Source organism: Haemaphysalis longicornis, unplaced genomic scaffold, assembly GCF_048455015.1.
Source record: "Haemaphysalis longicornis isolate Haplotype H1 unplaced genomic scaffold, Haemaphysalis longicornis Haplotype H1 scaffold_9, whole genome shotgun sequence".
Taxonomy (NCBI): Eukaryota; Metazoa; Arthropoda; class Arachnida; order Ixodida; family Ixodidae; genus Haemaphysalis; species Haemaphysalis longicornis.
Genome location: NW_027526460.1, coordinates 123,321,594 through 123,339,343, shown reverse-complemented (window position 1 = coordinate 123,339,343; position 17,750 = coordinate 123,321,594). Strand labels below are relative to the sequence as shown.

The following is a 17,750-nucleotide window of genomic DNA, read 5'->3' as shown; positions in this document are numbered from 1 at the left end:
CGAGAGAGAGAAAAAGGGGTCGTGTTAACAATGCAGCGTTCAAGGTTGCACCATGACGGGTCAATGTATGCAGCGCGGGCTGCAAGTTCAGACAATGGGGGAAACTGGACAACCGCGGCTTGAAAAGAAAGGGAAGAGTATACAGTAAGGTATTCAGTGGCTGGGGAGGCTGGTTCGGGGGAAGCGAAGATGGGTGTGCCCCCCGCGGATGAAGAGAATAGATAGGGGGCACAAAAGAGCATTTCACAGAAGCTAGCAATTCAACAGGAAATAGGTAGGGTCACAAAAGGTTAAACATGAATAGATCACAAAGAGTTAAACATTCTTAAGTGGTGGTGGGAACGAGGCCTCCTTCCCCAGGACAAATGGCATTGTTGAGCCGCATTAGGCTAATAAAGCTGCTGTATTAGGAGAGTTTCTGCGAATTCTGATGGCAAACTCGACGGCAGGAATAATGACCATAGTTATAAAAATTATGAAGCCGCTAATTTTAATCGAGGGGTAAGCACGTTAGTTTTCCGTAACTTTCATTAATTCCAAGTGTGGTTGACCCAAACTTATAAATGAGATAAGATTGCCGAACCTCGCGGTCGTGGTGCGTTTTGAAGGCGGATTCTGAAATCGTTGCTTTAAGATGTTCAAATGCGTGCCCGGGACTGTTCACATGTCTTGACAGGGGCAAATAAGGGCAGCTTTTTGCATGAGAGCGGTGATTATTGAACCGTATTCGGAAGGGCATTTCAGTTTGGCCGATATATTGTTGCCTACAAACAGTGCACTCTAGAAGATATACGACATTAGCGGAGTCACAGTTAAAGTTACCTTTTATATTTACGTAGTAGTCTGAAGCCGTGCTGGTGGCGCGCTGTGTAGTGGTCACTGTTTGTAGGCAACAATATATCGGCCAAACTGAAACGCCCTACCGAATACGGTTCAATAATCACCGCTCTCATGCAAAAAGCTGCCCTTATTTGCCCCGTCAAGACATGTGAATAGTCCCGGGCATGCATTTGAACATCTTAAAGCAACGATTTTAGAATCCGCCTTCAAAACGCACCACGACCGCGAGGTTCGGGAATCTTAGCTCATTTATAAGTTTGGGTCAGCCACACTTGGAATTAATGAAAGTTACGGTAAACTAACGTGCTTATCCCTCGATTAAAATTAGCGGCTTCATAATTTTTATAACTATGTTCATTATTCCTACCCTCGAGTTTGCCATCAGAATTCGCAGAAACTCTCCTAATACAGCAGCTTTATTAGCCTAATGCGGCTCAACAATGCCTTTTGTCCTGGGGAAGGAGGCCTCGTTCCCACCACCTCTTAAGAATGTTTAACTCTTTGTGATCTATTCATGTTTAACCTTTTGTGACCCTACCTATTTCCTGTTCAATTGCTAGCTTCTGTGAAATGCTCATTTGTGCCCCCTATCTATTCTCTTCACCCGCGGGGGGCACACCCATCTTCGCTTCCCCCCGAACCAGTCTCCCCAGCCACTGAATACCTTACTGTATACTCTTCCCTTTCTTTTCAAGCCGCGGTTGTCCAGTTTCCCCCATTGTCTGAACTTGCAGCCCGCGCGGCATACGTTGACCCGTCATGGTGCAACCTTGAACGCTGCATTGTTAACACGACCCCTTTTTCTCTCTCTCGCTCCCCCCCTTTTTATTTATTTTTGTTTGTTTGTTTGTTTGTTGATGTTTTAACATAGGCGTAGCCTGACTGTATGCACACTCTCCTTTTCCGAAACATTTTCCGCTCCTTCTCACAGTTTTATGCAAACCTATATAAGAAATGTGTTCAAAATGTTTGCGACAGCAAAATCATGTAACTTTACTCTGATGAAGGCAAGTCCCGTTGCCGCTACGTAAGTAAAAATTGTTTGTTATTGTTCTTGCTGTGTATCCAACTGTTTACTTATACTATATATATATATATATCTATAAATATATATATATATATATCTATATATATATACATATGAACAGGAACCACCCCAAAAGCTCGCTCGATCACGCGTACTGACGTGTGTCTAATTCTTACACCGTGGTCTAATCTCAAAAGGGATGACGTTCTCAACAAACAGCGGCAAAACGAAAGCGCCAGGCCACCTGCCCTAATAACTACATTTTCAACCGCCCTCCCAAACGTAAAAAATATACTGCGGAAGTACTACCCCATTTTAGCCAGTAACGACCGACTTAAAAAGACTTTCCCGGAAGCACCAAGGGTTACCTACCGGAGAAACAGGAATCTAAAAGATATTTTAGTGCATGCTAAAACAGGGCCTTCAAAGCAACCAGTCATAGCCAGCTGCTCCCGCCCCAGATGCAAGACTTTTAGGCACCTGCAAACAGACTGCGTTGTAAAAAGCACAGCCAGTAATTATGTCCACAAGATTAATTCAAGTTTTACGTGCACTTCATCCAACATTGTGTATATGTTGGAATGCTCAATGTGCCACAAACAGTATATAGGCGAAACGAGCCAACCTATGAGCCTACGGCTTAATGGTCACCGGGCAGATACTCTTAGCAAATCCTCCATAGCTGTAGCGCAGCATTTCAATTAACCAGGCCACAATTTTGATGACCTTAAGTTATATATACTTCAGTCAAATTTTAAGTCTCCTAGGGACAGGAAATACCGAGAATCCTACTTAATTCACAAATTCAATTCCATGGAACCTGCTGGAATTAATACGTCTAAGGGCAACTTGGAATCCTTGCGATATTCAATGGGAATACAGCATTAGGCATTTTCGTGCATATACCTCATCCAAAGACTATGACCGTTCACTCTGCTCTGTACCTGATCACCTAATTTCGTTTTTTTTCATTCCTTAGCGTCTAGCTTAATACTCGCCCTCATCCCTTCAACCTTTGCTTTTGGAATTCAATTTTATTGTTTAATTTTTCTCTCTTTTTTTTTTACTCCACGTGGTCTTGTGCCCCGTACCTCACTCTAACTTTATCTTTTCGTTTTTGAGTTTCAGGACAGGCCTGTTCCAGGAATGTTGCCGTGGGTGACACGTGCCATTTCAGTTGCCGGGTCATTGCTTTTTCTTTTGTGTGTGGGTATATGTGGTTTCCCTACCTGTTTTTTTTCTCCTTTTTTTTCTTTTTTCCTTGACCTAGTTAGTTTCCCCACCTTTTCTATCTTTTCTTTTGACCTGAGGCTTGCAGATAGTTTCTGATAAGGACCCCACCCTCACCGCCTGGTCTGCTGCCGGCGGTTCTGAGATCCTTTCCCTATACCCCGCGGCGGGTCAACAAACACCCTCTCATCCTTTATCTCCAAAAATTCCACGAATATCAACCACCAGCTGACTTCCGTGTGACCTACTCGCGGCTTAAACTAGACAACCTTCTTGGCCCCTTAATCTCTCCCACGACACACTCCCAAACCAATCAGCTTGCTCAATTTCCCTTCCATCTTTCCCTCTCCTTTCACCTGGGGTTCTACCCCTATATAAACCGCGCCTGCCAGGCGAGAAATTGCCCTGAGGAAAGCAAGTTCTCTTTGCTGAAACGTAGGCCACAATCGTGCATTTACCTTGTTCGAAGTTTTTCTTCTCTTATATATATATATATATATATATATATATATATGTATTTACATATATATCTATATATATTTTTACATATATATATTGAATAAGGGTTGGCAGTCAAGAAAACCTCCGAAAGCAAAGTGGGGAATGCGGTAGGTCATAAACACAGATGAAGAATTTTTTGAGTCAGAAAGAAAGTGGTGAAAAAATGCCCGCCGGGTGGGATCCGAACCCACGACCTCCAGAATACCGGTCTGGTGCGATGACCACTACGGTACCGGCGGGGCTGTTTCCCCACCACTTTCTCGGGTATTTTATGCTCAAGTATTTTTGTTTCCGGCAATTGGGGGTGGTAGCCAGCGCCACTCGGACTACTCGTGGTGAAGGGTACCTTCATTTTTACCCCCGGGCCATGATTCGAGTGTCTTGAAAAAGGCTGGTTCCCAGCCGAAACGTCGTATTAAATATTGTTATGTTTTTCGTGGTGACTCTAATTTATTATATATATATATTTATATATATATATATACAAAAATTGTTCCGACCACGGTAAAAAAAGGAACAGATTTAATAACATTTCTGCCGAGGGACCGGTCTTCGTCAGATACAGCGATGGCGTTTGTCGTACAGCTTATATATGTTTCAAAACTACAAATCAGCTACAGCGGTTGAATGGGGAAAGGGAAGAAAATGATAGAGGCAAACACGAGATACAGGGGCTTGTCTAAAGCATTACATAGACGCTATGGTGCCCAGAATTATCAATAAATGTTTTCTGCACGGTGTCTGTGCTTATACAAAAGCAAGGCTATCTTTACAAGGTTGTCTCTATAAACACCAAGAACACGAGCAACGACCCTTAACAGCGACAACATGAACAATTGCCTATGAATATTCAGTTCAACAGCAGAACACAGTGTTATCACATTACTGCGTGTTCAGGCAGCTTAATGTCCCCAGACTTTCGTTTAAACCAGATGCTAAGGTGTTAAATTTGTAAATTAGGAATGACTCGCGAACTTCTCTATCATGGTGGGTACGAAAACCAGACTGAAGGATGGTGGGTTTGATATGATCAAAGGAATGGCCTGTAACGTTCACGTGTTTGGATAGCGGAAGATGCTGATGATGATGATGGATTGATTTTATTGGCGCAAGGCCGACATGGGCAAAGAGCGCCAAACACAAAGTGATTTGATAGGAGAACACGAAATAAAATCAGTTAAAAACAATGAGCACGGCTGGTGTAAAGGGCCAGGGTGAAGAACAAGAGTGGTTAAAAATTAAATAAGGTGGCTGGTGTATAGGACCAGGGGTAAAACTATGGGTGATAAGAGATGAGTTCTAAGAAATGAACTTCAGATAGGAACCTTAAGGTTCGCTGAACAGAGAACATGGCTTCATCTCCTAACAAGTATGACGGGTGTGGTGGAATATGTCGTGTGTGTAGTTGTGGGAAGTGTTTTCGTCGTGTAATGTCGAGTGCCTTACATTGTATGAGGATGTGGATCACGGATAGGACCTCTCCGCACCTGCTGCACAGAGGTCTTGGAGACCCCGTGAGAAGGTGCGAGTGCGTTGCATGAGTGTGCCCTATCCGTAATCTAGCCAAGGCGACTTCAGTGTATCTATTACGTGTGTCGGTGGTGCATGGTCCCAAGTGTGGTTTTATTACGTGTAACTTGTTGTCTGTTTGTTCACTCCAGTGCGTTTGCCATGTTTTGCGAAGTTGTTGTCTGATGTGTGGTTTCATGTCGGTGTAGGGTAATGTGGTTATGTCTACTGTATTCGAGAGTGTAGCAGCAGCAGCCATTCGGTCCGCTGCTTCGTTCCCGGCTATACCACTGTGGCCAGGGACCCAGCAAAGAACCAGTTCAAACTTGCGTACATACACCGACATAATACCCTTGACTATTAGATTTACAACGTGATTTTTCGAAGACTTTGTTGACGACAACGCCCGCACGACACTGAGGGAGTCTGTATATATAATGGATTGTGGGATGTGACTTTGAAGTATATGATTGACAACAAGAAGTACACCGTAAGCCTCTGCCGTAAATATACTAGTATGACTATTCAGAGTTTTGGTGACACTAAGGCCGGGCCCATGCGCCGCGCAGGACACAGAGGTGGAAGTCTTAGAGGCATCCGTATAAAATTCAGAGCACTCATACTTCTGCTGCAAATACAAGAAATGCTGCAGAATTGCACATGTGGGAGCTCGCTTTTTATCTAGATGTGTAAAAGATGTGTCGCATGATACAGGGCGGAGATGCCATGGTGCTATAAAATCCGTCAGAGAACTTTGGATTGTATCTAAAAAGGAGACAGCAAGCTCTGACGCCTCCTCTCTAACTCTGTAAGAGAAGGGCGCAGAGATCGATGGTCGATTTAAAAGGAGTTCAGTCATGGACGTATCATGAAAAACTGATTTAAAAGGATGGTGAGGCATGGATGAAATTTTAAAAGCATAAAGGAGATCTGTGTAAGCTCGCTGACGTTGTAGGTTCCATTTGTTGCACTCCACATAGAGGCTTTCGACCGGGCTAGTGCGGAAGGCGCCACACGCCAGGCGGAGCCCGAGATGGAGCACTGGGTCCAGCATTTTGAGAGATGTTTTACTTGCTGACCCATAAACAACGCTACCATAGTCCAATCGTGAACCTATCAAGCTGGTAAAAACACGTAAGAGAAGTTGTTTGTCGGCACCAAAAGAGATGTGCGACAGAACCTTCAGGATATTCATTGTTTTTAAGCATTTATGTTTTAGTTGTTTTATGTGTGGGATGAATGTCAGCTTTTCGTCAAAGATAATACCCAAGAACTTGTGCTCCTTTTTTACAGGAATAGAGACACCGTGGAGTTGAATGTCTGGATCCGGCCGGATACCACGTCTCTTGGAAAACAAAATACAAGTGCACTTCCCGGGATTAAATTTAAAACCATTGCCATCTGCCCAGCCAGCTAGCTTGTTAACACCAAGCTGGACCTGGCGCTCACAGACAGACAGGTTACAGGATTTAAAGGAGAGTTGAATGTCGTCTACATAGACTGAACAGGAAATCGACGGTGGCAGCGCCTTCCTAAGGGAATTCATTTTCAGAAGAAAAAGGGTGCAACTTAAAACTCCACCTTGTGGCACTCCATTTTCCTGCACATGAACCCTAGACAGTGCAGTTCCAACTCGCACACGAAAGGTTCTTTGAGACAAGTAGCTGGCAAGTGTGTTTATCATGTTACCTGACATGCCGAAGGACTTGAGGTCGCTTAGGATGCCATACCGCCACGCGGTATCGTACGCTTTTTCCAGATCAAAGAATACCGTCATACAATATTGTTTGTGGAGGAAAGCATCCTTTATATAGGACTCGAGCGCGACGAGTTGGTCGTTCGTGGACCGCCCCGCCCTGAAGCCTGCCTGGCAGCCCTCGAGAAGACCATTGTACTCAAGAAAGTACACGAGTCTCCTATTTATCATCTTCTCGAGGAGCTTGCACAGGCAGCTTGTGAGGGCGATGGGCCGATAGCTAGCAGGAGAGGAAGGGTCCTTTCCTTCCTTCAGGAAAGCCACTACTATGGCCTCCCTCCAAAAGCGAGGAATGTGCCCCGAAAGCCATATGTTGTTGTATAGATGTAGGAGTGTTTCAAGAGTGTCTGGGTGTAGGTGTTGTATCATGGTGTATGTGATTTTGTCTGCACCTGGAGCTGAAGGCTTACATGTGCTCAGAGCAACCTTCAGCTCATGAATAGAAAAAGGAGAATTGTAAGAAGTGTGCGACTTGTTGTTATCACGCAAGGACTTCTTTTCTACAGATGTCTTGTGTTTCATGAAAGTGTTTGTGTATTGTGCTGAACTGGACACGTGTTCGAAGTGTTGTGCAAGTGTGTTAGCCTGGTCTTCCAGTGTGTCCCCTGTTGTACTAACCAGGGGCAGGCTGTGTGTCTGTTGTCCTTTTAGTTTTCGTATTCGTGTCCAGACTTTGTGTGTGTCAGTGTATGAGTTGATGGAAGTGAGGAAGTTCCGCCAACTCTCCCTTTTTGCCTCACGACGCACTCGCTTCCCCAAAGCCTTTGCCCGTTTAAAAGAAATTAGGTTATCTGACGTGGGGTACCGGCGAAGGACACCCCACGCCTTGTTCTGGGCCTCTCGCGCCCGCCTGCAGTCCTCGTTCCACCAGGGCCTCCTTGGGTTGCGGGACGCACTGGAGGCCTGGGGCATGGACTTTTCGGCGGCGTCGACTATGTGCGCCGTGACGAGAGGGCTGCTTCCTCCACGTGTAGGTGTTTTATGGTTGTGTGGTGTAGTTTAGATGTTTCTGTGAATGTACTCCAGTTTGCTTTTGATTAATTAAACCTGTTATGGGCAGATGGACTGCATGGGCCTTTACCTCTGTATGTTAGGGATGTGGGGAAGTGGTCACTACCATATGGGTCCGTGCCCACGCCCCACTCAAGACATGGAAAGAGAATTGCAGAACCAATAGCCAAGTCGAGATGTGAGTACGTATTATGTCCTAAGTTATGGTAGGTAGGCTGTTTTTTGTTGAAAAGGCATGCTCCTGAAGATGTAAGAAATTTCTCTATCAGGCGACCTCGGGCATCCGTTCTGGAGGAGCCCCAAAGAGAGTTGTGCGCATTAAGGTCGCCTGTTAGGATGTATGGTTCGGGCAGCTGGTCGACCAGCGCCTCGAAATCAGAGCTCGAAAGTGCATGATCAGGAGGAATGTAAATGGAGCACACCGTTACCAACCTATTAAATATTATTGTTCGAATTGCTACAGCCTCGAGGACAGTGTTCAGAGTGACAGGGTGGCAGGCTAAGGATTTCCGGGCGACAATTGCCACACCTCCTGAAGAGTGTGTGCAGCCAACCCTGTCCTTTCTGAATACCATGTACCTATTTAAGAAATTTGTCTGTTTGGAATTGAGGTGAGTCTCTTGGAGACACATGAGACTTGGCTGATTGGCATGCAGGATATCATACACATCATCAAGATTTTTAAGGAGGCCTCTGCAGTTCCATTGAATGATGTTTTCTGTTCCCATTATTTAGGTTTAAGAATGAATGGAGTGTGTGTATGTGTTCATGTGTCGTCTTTCGGGGCTGTTACTCTGGGGTTAGGCTTTTTAGGTCTGTCTGTAGGCTTCGAAGTCGGTGGCCGCTCCTTGCGCTGCGTTGCAGGCAGGAACGGCCCGACATCCATCTCGTCGTCGGATGTCCGAGGGGTGCCCGACGGACCGGGCCCCCCGGACTTGGGCCCCCCTCGGGAGCCCTTCGTTTGAGCCGCCACCGCCGAGGGCGTCCGGGGCACCAGAGGTGGCACGGGCGGTGCGGTGACGGTGGGAGCCGGTGCGGGGCCCGTGGTGTCCATCACCTCGGTACCCTCCAACGGACTGGAGGACGGGGAGACAGAGGCGGGAGCGGCACCGGTCCCGACAGAAGTGGTTTGCACCACAACCGCTGCTGCCTCAGCAAGCGGCGTGGTGCCAGGTTGGGCTGCGTGAGGCAACCCAGCGGGGGGCGGGGGCGGGACCAGGTCAGACTCGCTGAACTGGGTCCCTGTGGAAACCAGACGCCGCTCCGCCCCCCGGCGAGCCGCGTCTGCGTACCTCCCCAGAGGGAAAGAGGCGAACCTCTTTCGCGCCTCTGGGAAGGTGATGTTCTCCGTGACCTTGATGTTAATTATCTTTTTTTCCATTTGGAATTTTTCACACTTGCGGGAGTACGCTGCATGCGGCCCCCCGCAATTTACACAAGTGAGAGTTTCGGATGGGCAGTTCTCGCTCGGATGATCGTGCGCCGCGCATTTTGCACACGTCGTTCGGCCACGGCAAGAGTTCGTACCGTGCCCGAACCTCTGGCACTTAAAACAGCGCCGCGGGTTCGGGATGTAGGGACGGATGGAGCAACGGATAAAACCTGCGTTTATGTATTGTGGAAGAACTGCGCGGTCGAAAGTCAAGATAATGTGTTTGGTCGGAATCTCCCTGTCGTCTCTGCGGATATTGATGCGTCTCACGGCAGTGACGCCCTGATCCTTCAAGCCGGCAAGGAGATCCGCATCCGTTTCGTTCAGGAGGTCTGTCTCGGATATCACACCCTGTGAGCTGTTGAGGCTCCGATGGGGTGTGACCCGGATGTCGAGATCAGCCAGTCTAGTCTGAGCAAGAAGCTTTGCAGACTGCTGCTTGTCATTTATTTCAATTAGGAGTTCACCAGACTTTTGTTTCTTGCACTTATACGATTTTCCTACTACGTCTTCAAGATACTTGGCAATCAAGAAGACTGACTGAGATGCAAGGGGGTGGGTTGGATTGATGGATTCCATGACAAGAAATCGAGAAAAATTATCTGGTTCAGGAAATGTCAAAGATGGCAATGAAGGAAAAGATACTTCGGTGCGGCCCCTTTTCAGGGACCGATCACGTTTGGGGGGGGGGTTTAGAGAATGCCATACATCATAGTATAGAAGCAGGGGACGGGGGTTCCTTCTTCTCAAACCTTACCCTGATAGCCTGAGAGGTCCCGGAGCTCCCTGCCTGGTAAACAGACAGGGAGCCCATCCGCCGGAGCTTGACCTGGGCTCCGACGGCCACCGTTCGTGGTTTCTAACCCTCCACCTATAAACACATCGCCACGGTTGGATCCAGCTTATGTTTGGGGGCTCGGGGTCCGCGGTATCGCCAGTACCGTCACCAAGATTGCTCAAGGTGCCCCGTGCGGGGATAGCGGAAGATGCGGAAGGGAGGTTACATGTTCCCTGTGGTTATTGAAACGCAGTCTAAACGATAGCGCCGTTTGACCAATATATTGCAGGTTGCAAAGAGAACATTCTAGCAGATAGATTACGTTTTCACTGTCACAGCAAAGATCGCTATTTATTTTTAGGCAGTACTTCGAGGCTGAACTGGTAACCGATCGGGTAGTAGTCATGTGTGCGCAAACCTTGCCACGGGGCTTGTTGCAAGGATGGCACCCAGATGGAGCGACACGTGTGGTTTTTGATGAAGTTAAAATATCACGAAGGTTTCTAGCTCTGCGGTATACTACCCGTGGCGGTTCGGGAAAAATTTCTTGCAGCCGATCACTCTGCTTGAGAATATTGTAGTGTTTACTTAAAATGTTCTTAATGTTAGGCATTGACGCGTTGTACGTAACCACGAGGTTAGTTTTTTCGGGGGTGAAGGCCGCGCTTGAATATCGAGGAGGTCATTACGGTCAAGAGCATCGGCGCGCCTAAATGCGTCATCAAGAATTTCGGCAGGGTACTTTTGTTTAGTGAAGGCGTCGCGATAGGCAGTTGGACTCGAAGTCAGATTGCTTAGAACAAACTCTTTTGAAACGGATGGCTTGACTATACGGGATACTAGTATTGCAATGCTTAGGGTGGCTACTGTCAAAATGGAGGTACTGTTGCCTGTCGGTTGGCTTGCGGTAAATTTTAGTCCCGATTTCACCGTTATCTACAGTCAAAGTAACGTCAAGAAAATTGATGGTTGACTGGGAAATAGAATGGGAAAATGAAATAGAAGGTTGAGCCTGATTAAAATCATTAATCAAAGACAAAAGAGCGGCCTCGCTGTGTGTCCAAATTAAGAAGATGTTGTCAATGAAGCGTTTATAGTACAGAGGTTTAAGAGCACAGCTGGCTAGAAATTCATTCTCAAGCAAGCCCATGAAGATATTAGCGTAGTTAGGACCAATGGCGGTGCCCATTGATGTACCATTAACCTGAACGTAATGGATTCCATAGAATTCAAAATTATTTAGCTCTAATATCAGGCGCAAAAGAGTAGCTAAAGTTTGGCTGTCCAAGGTCTTATTGATATATGATATCTCATATACTAGTAGTACAGATCGGATGCCGTCGGTATGCGGTATGTTAGTATACAGAGACGCCACGTCTAAGGTAACCAAGAGGGCGCCTTCGGGGACCTCAACAGAAGTGATATCAGATAAGAATTGATTGGTGTCTTTAACGTATGAAGCAAACGTTGCAGGAATGTGGTTGATTTCAGTATCGACAAAACGGGAGATATATTCAGTTACAGTTCCTATTCCCGAGACGATTGGACGGCCAGGATTACCATGTTTATGTATCTTCGGTAGGAGGTAGAAACGGCCTGCGACGGGGCTTAGAGGAATAAGAGACCTAATTAATGAGCTTTCCAACTTTTTTTCAGATGCGAGTGCGGTTAGCGCACTTGTTATGAGAGACTTAAAATGTTCAGTTGGTTCTTCATCCAAACGTTTATAAAATGACTGATCGTTAAGTTGCCTCATCGCTTGTTTAAGATAGTCTGTTTTATTTAGCACTACGACTGCTCCCCCCTTATCTGCAGGCTTAATGACTATGCTGTCACGGGACTCAAGTTTCTTGATTGCTGAGGTTTCCTTTGGGTTGAGGTTACGTTTGAAACAGGCTTGATTGCGGGATGCTTCTAGGACGTCTCGCTGTACTGCGTTAATGTACAAATCTAGACATTTGTCACGTTCTTGTCAACAGAAAACTCCCGCGGAAAAATAAAAGCGGCTACTCACACAACCAAAAATCTAATTTGTAACAGACAGAAAAACGGAGCGAGCGCCCGTTGCCTTACCGGTTGAGCTGCAAGCCCACGCGGAGGTGGGGAGGCGTTCGGGGCCCTCACCGAGCACATCTGTGGTTTTGTGGTTTAACCCCCTTGCGGTGACGCTCAATGCCACTTGGCAGTGTCACTCGAACTCTCGCACCACTGTGCGCTCCGCCCGCGGCACGTGTGGGGGTCACGTGCGCGCCTTTCTCATGCGCTACAGTAACGAAGGTTACAGGAAGTTCACACCAACGCATGGCATCTCTCTTCTCCATCTGTGCCGACGATCTCGCCACCTCCGTCGGCGGTGGCATAGGCTCAGGGCAAGTGAGATCGTATAACACCGGATTTGTGCTTACTTGAATTTTATACAAAAGAAACGAGTTTGCACGCATGCGCTTTACCAATACAACTCAACTAACCACCGTTCATGAATCATGCACTGACTTAACCTTAGCAAAGAATATCTTTTTGAAGTAATAAAGGGGGTGGCTAAGTCCATTTCACTGGTCTCTGGATTCACTTTATTGGAGCCGCGTGTGTGAATTCAAGCGACGTCGCATGGCTATTCATTCCAGGTGTAGCTGACAGCTTCGGTTTCCCGCTACATTCTGAGGTTAGATTGGCGGGCCTTTTTTTTATCGGTGCATAAAACGTGAAGGCGAGCGCTGAAGCCCAGTGGAAGAATTCTGAATGCAGCTAGGGCATCGCTGCAGGTAAAAAAAGTCTAAAATGCCTGTCGGAATAATCCTAAAAATTACAGGATACGTTCGTAAACGATGCCTAATCGGTGTCGATGAAGTTTGATGCCTTTCTATAGCTCCAGCTTTCACAGCACTCCGAGGCCCGCATCATAAATTGAAAAGCTTCACCCAGCCTATTTCATCGTTTCTTGTAACAACGCATGACGTCTTTTTTAGACGTGCAATGAGCCCATTACTTTGGGTACCTTGGTCTAATCGGTTGTTTAAAAATGCTTTCAGGACGATTGTTATACTTACAATCTTCGCATTCTTTAGCCGAAGTTTTCGCACTGTCCTTAAAAACGAGATGTCTTACCACTGACTATCCCACACGCCCCTTAAATATCAAAAGAGTAATCACACCACCACGCAATGCTTTTAATTCGTGTTTGGTGCACTCCACAGGGTCTCTCAAGCGGTGCATTATTCAAAGGTGAAACGGCGAGGAAGTGGTATCTGTATTCCAAGATTTCGTCTATTTTGAAACCCAAACAGTTTCGAAACAGCTATTCGAAAACGCTATGTCAGGAAATGTTTCCGTTACCGATCAACCTGTGGGCATGGTCATCCGTAATTAAAAGCCGTGTTTCATGAAATGCTCGTATTGCAGGCGATGGGGCCATAACATACGAGAGTTTGTTTCAATGTGAAAGTATTACGTGCATCATCACGGGAAGTTCGGCGCTGTGAGCTGTAAATGGCTCCAAACTTTCGCGTGCCTTCGAATAAAAGAAAAATTACAGAAATTTCAAGAGAACATAGCTTTCCCCCTGTTTCCCAGGAAAGTCGATTAAACACTACCCTACACCTACGCCACACGAGAAACGGATTTAGAGGTACACTTCAGTGTGCTTGCAGGCTCAGAAAGCGAAATCATTGCCCTATCCTGCTGAGAGAGAAAGAGAGAGATGGAGAGAGTGAAAGATAGAGAGAGAGAGAGTAACAGGTTCTATGACCGTTTTGCGCTTCTTCTCTAAAGGGGTGCTGCCCTGAGTCCAGGGCACCCTCGTCAGGGCAGCCTCGCCAGGGCACCCTCGCCAGGGGCCCCGTCTCTCGTCATTAGATGATCACTTGGTTCGAAGTTTGCTATGCTAGCACTGCCCCCTAGAGTGTGTAAGGGTCACGTCACGAACAAATAAAACTCGACCACAAAAATAGGTACCAGATACACAAAGTGCGCCATTTCTTTCTAGGCAAATCAAAATAAAGCGTAGCTTAGTTACCAAAACTAAGTATTGGCAATTTGGCTTTCACAAACCCAATAGCGCGCCATTGCTGAACCTCAACGAACAGAATTTCTCAGTTTCGCTTGTTTTGGTTCCTATTTCCGCGTTCGTATTGCTTCTGTCTATGACTGTACATATCTGTTGTTTGTTGTGGGTAAAGCCATATGGAGGAGCAATCTATTCTTTCGTGGTACAATGTTGTTGTAGCTCCGCAAGGTGGCTACATTAACGGGTGTACATGCGAACTTATTACGTAATATAATTGAGTTCGGGAAAGTCTGGCTTCAAATTGTATGTGGAATTTGATAGGATTGTCTGAGTTCGCTTTGCGTGCTTAAGCGTTCTCCAAAGGATTAAGGCGAGGCCGTCGAAGGTAGTATCCGCGCGGTTTCCAACTTCACGGTTGGTCATGGGTAGTTTAGCTTCCCTCAAGTCCTCCCCCTACTGAGGTCCAGGTGGTCCTATAAACTTTTTCGGGAACTTTAGTGGTTTTATTCAGCCCTTCGGCGATCCCTCGGTATATTTTGCCGTTTATGTAATTCCTAGCTGCTGGCATGGCGACTTTGCTGCTGCACTCGGGTGCGAGTTAAAACAGCAATACCTAATGCAACATATGAATCGGGATAAGAGGCGAAAGTGGAACGTCAACACGCCTTATGGACGGAAAGTCGGGCTACTTGGTTTGACGATACTGTGTACATTGTACTAGCGCAAGGACGGAACACACAAGTAAGAAAATCGCAGGACGAACCCTAGGCTTCAACTAAAGTTTCACTAAATGCACATACACGCTACGTCGTCGGCGAAAACGCCAGAAGGAAGGCACATAGACAAGAAAGACCTTAATCATCTACACGTGTTCGAGTTATTCCTGGCTTCAGGATCCGCAGTTCTTTTGTGGACGATGCCCCACAAGGGGTAGTGATACACGCGTCACGTGTTTGGCAAATACGATATGCATTGTAGATTTCGCTCTCACGTTGGCTGCTTACCCTGCGGATAAACTGTTTGTTTTGTATGCTGGAGTGCATGTTCACCTGCGACAATGGTCGGCCAAACACCCCCTCCTATTATAGCCGCTGTTGCGGAGTGATACTCTCTAAGTCTGTCGTTCAGGCATGGCCCCGTCTATCTTAAGCAATATTTACGGCAGGATAGCTGAATACGATAGAATAGACCAGTACTACAGGGCACGAAGCGCCCGACTCCCTTTTTGAGCCCTCAAGTCTTTTCATTTCGCAGTTGACTTTCCGACAAATTTGCGCCATCCTGTGGGTGGCCGAAAACCGAACGTACATTCCGCATTTTCCCGCCACCTCTGAGTCAATGCGAGAGCTGATGAATTTAAGGGATCACCACTGGCCTCACTCGTTCAGACTGCGCGTTTCCCTCAGAATTGCTTCTGATTCCTTTTATTTCGGCGAAAAGTCTCTCAAACGCACTGGAAATTGTTTCTAGGTGGAAACCTGCTATTTTGCAACCGCATGACGGCAGTGCCAACCCAGGGCTCACGCGACTTATCTAGAGCGAGGCGCTGGCAGTTTTTGCTATACCATAGGTTATGTTTTGGTAGTAGATCGCGGATTATACCTGAAGCATACGTTTTCAGGGTTCATAGATATGCATATGTCAAGGTGCTGCAGACACCAGTTTTCAGCATTTAATGCGTGAATCCAAGTCCTTCCTTAATAGTTGTACAAAACGTGAAGAAGGCTGTCGACAACAGGGGCTCTTTCATGACGCTCGATCCTTTTTGAATTAACGAGCTGGTAATCGACAGTTTGTTACACACTAAACTTTTTTACACCCTTTTTGGCCGAAAAGGGTGTAAAAATCTTGTCCCATCGCTAACACCCTTAAAAGGTGTTTTGGCAAAAAAGGGTGTAGGAATGAAAAAAGGGTGTTGATCGGTGTTGAGGGTGCTCAACACCCTAAAAAAGGGTGTTGAGCATTTGGCATGCGCAGTGGAAGTCTGAATCGACGAAGCGCGCAGCACTCAACACTAACAGTCAATACGCAACGGGATGCAAGCGGTACAGGGAGAGGTACAGGGAGACCATACTTAGCAATACATGTGTGTTTCCTGCTTTTATATCCAGCAGAGGAAAGCCCCCCAATTCAGTCGGTCGGCTTGTCGCAAAAAAACAGATATTTTAGCGCTAATTTTGAAAGTATTTATTTTACTATGATAATACACAAATCAACACGCGGATTTGCAAAAAACTTCTTAATTATGTCGTAGTTTTTGTGTTTCATAACTGATAGAATTTTATTAAATACCAAACAGATTTTCCCCGCCACCTCAACACCCTTCAAAAAGCGTGTTCGTTATTTCAACACCCTTTTTCCCGGAAGGGCGTAAAGCTACAAATTAGGGTGTTCGAAACTAAAAGAAAAAGGGCGTGAACAAAAATGGTGTAAGAAAAAGGGTGTAAGAAAAGACCGCCAACTAAGAAAAAAGGTGAAGAGACCTCTAACATTGGAGGCCTTTTGTACCTGTTTACATGGGTGGACTGAACATTTTCTACAAGCGGTTGGTGTTTTGTACCTCACGATGTTTAACGCAATAGGAATTGGCATATTCTATTACCAGTGGAGCTCTTTAAGCTTGAGCTATTTTCGGTGGCGTTAGCAAAAAAAAATACAAAGACAAAGAACTGCAGCACCTGTAAATGGTGCACCAACGCAGATATAATAACAGTGAAGTCAGTTTTCGAGCTTGTTCGAGGAGCGTATGCGTATGCGCACCTTTTACTATACCAGTTCAAAGGTACTAGTCCTTTTTGGATTCCAAAAGGCAAAAAATTGGCGCAGCTTGCAGTAGTGGTGCAAGGCTGGAGAAACAAAATATCTGGGGGTCGACCGAGCTTGTTTTCCCTTTGGATCCCCTGGCAGTGGGGGGGGGGGCACTCTGGAACAGCCTTGTAAAATCCGGTTAAACTTGGCCTCACTCCTCAGCGGTCATCCTAGCTTAGCAATAACATTGCAAAGCTGAGCAAACATATCAAAACTTAGCAACACCGGAAGAAACTAGGTCGACCCCCTGCTCCATTGTTCATTTTTTGCAACTGAACACCCATTTCACACCTTTTCAACAACCCACATTAAGCCAAGCATGTTGCAGTCGGTAAACACCCTTTCCGCCACACCAGTACAGTCTTTTTTTATTTCGAAGGTTCAAATTGATGTTTCACGTGCCAAAAAACGCTAAACTTGGTAAATGAGGTGCACCGCATATGGAAACGAGCGATAATTGCAGACGAGCAATTATTTTTTTGCGTATAAAATTTCTTGCGAGTAGAGGAGTGTATGAGGCGATGTCTTGTTCTTTACAGTGCTATTATGCATCCAAGCATGGCCTTATTAAATGAACAGTTGAACAACTTTTCCACACCCTTTCAACACCCTAAGAAAAAGCAAGGGTGTTGAAGTTGATCAACATCCTTTTTCTCACACAAAAAGGGTGTAGCGCTAGGAAAAGGGTGTTGAGATTCAAGAAAAAGGGTGTAAAGGCCTTCCAACACTCTTTTCCCACTCTTGCGACACCCTTTTTGGCTAAAAGGGTGTAAAAAGGTTTTGTGTGTTGTAGTCTAGGCAGGACGCAATACGCTCGTGAAAGTAGGCGAAAAGCAAGTAACTTAAATTTGGTGC

General features: G+C 46.1%; 1 protein-coding gene across 1 annotated transcript in view; it reads right to left on the bottom strand.

Moving 5' to 3' along the window:
* LOC144153410 (thiol S-methyltransferase TMT1B-like) overlaps positions 1–12,222 on the bottom strand; it is a 32,755-nt gene extending 20,533 nt beyond the window's left edge. The window contains exon 1 of the mRNA XM_077685058.1: positions 12,158–12,222. The gene's annotated coding sequence lies outside the window, so the exon portion shown is untranslated. The remainder of the gene's footprint in view (positions 1–12,157) is intronic.
* Positions 12,223–17,750: the final 5,528 nt, after the last annotated feature.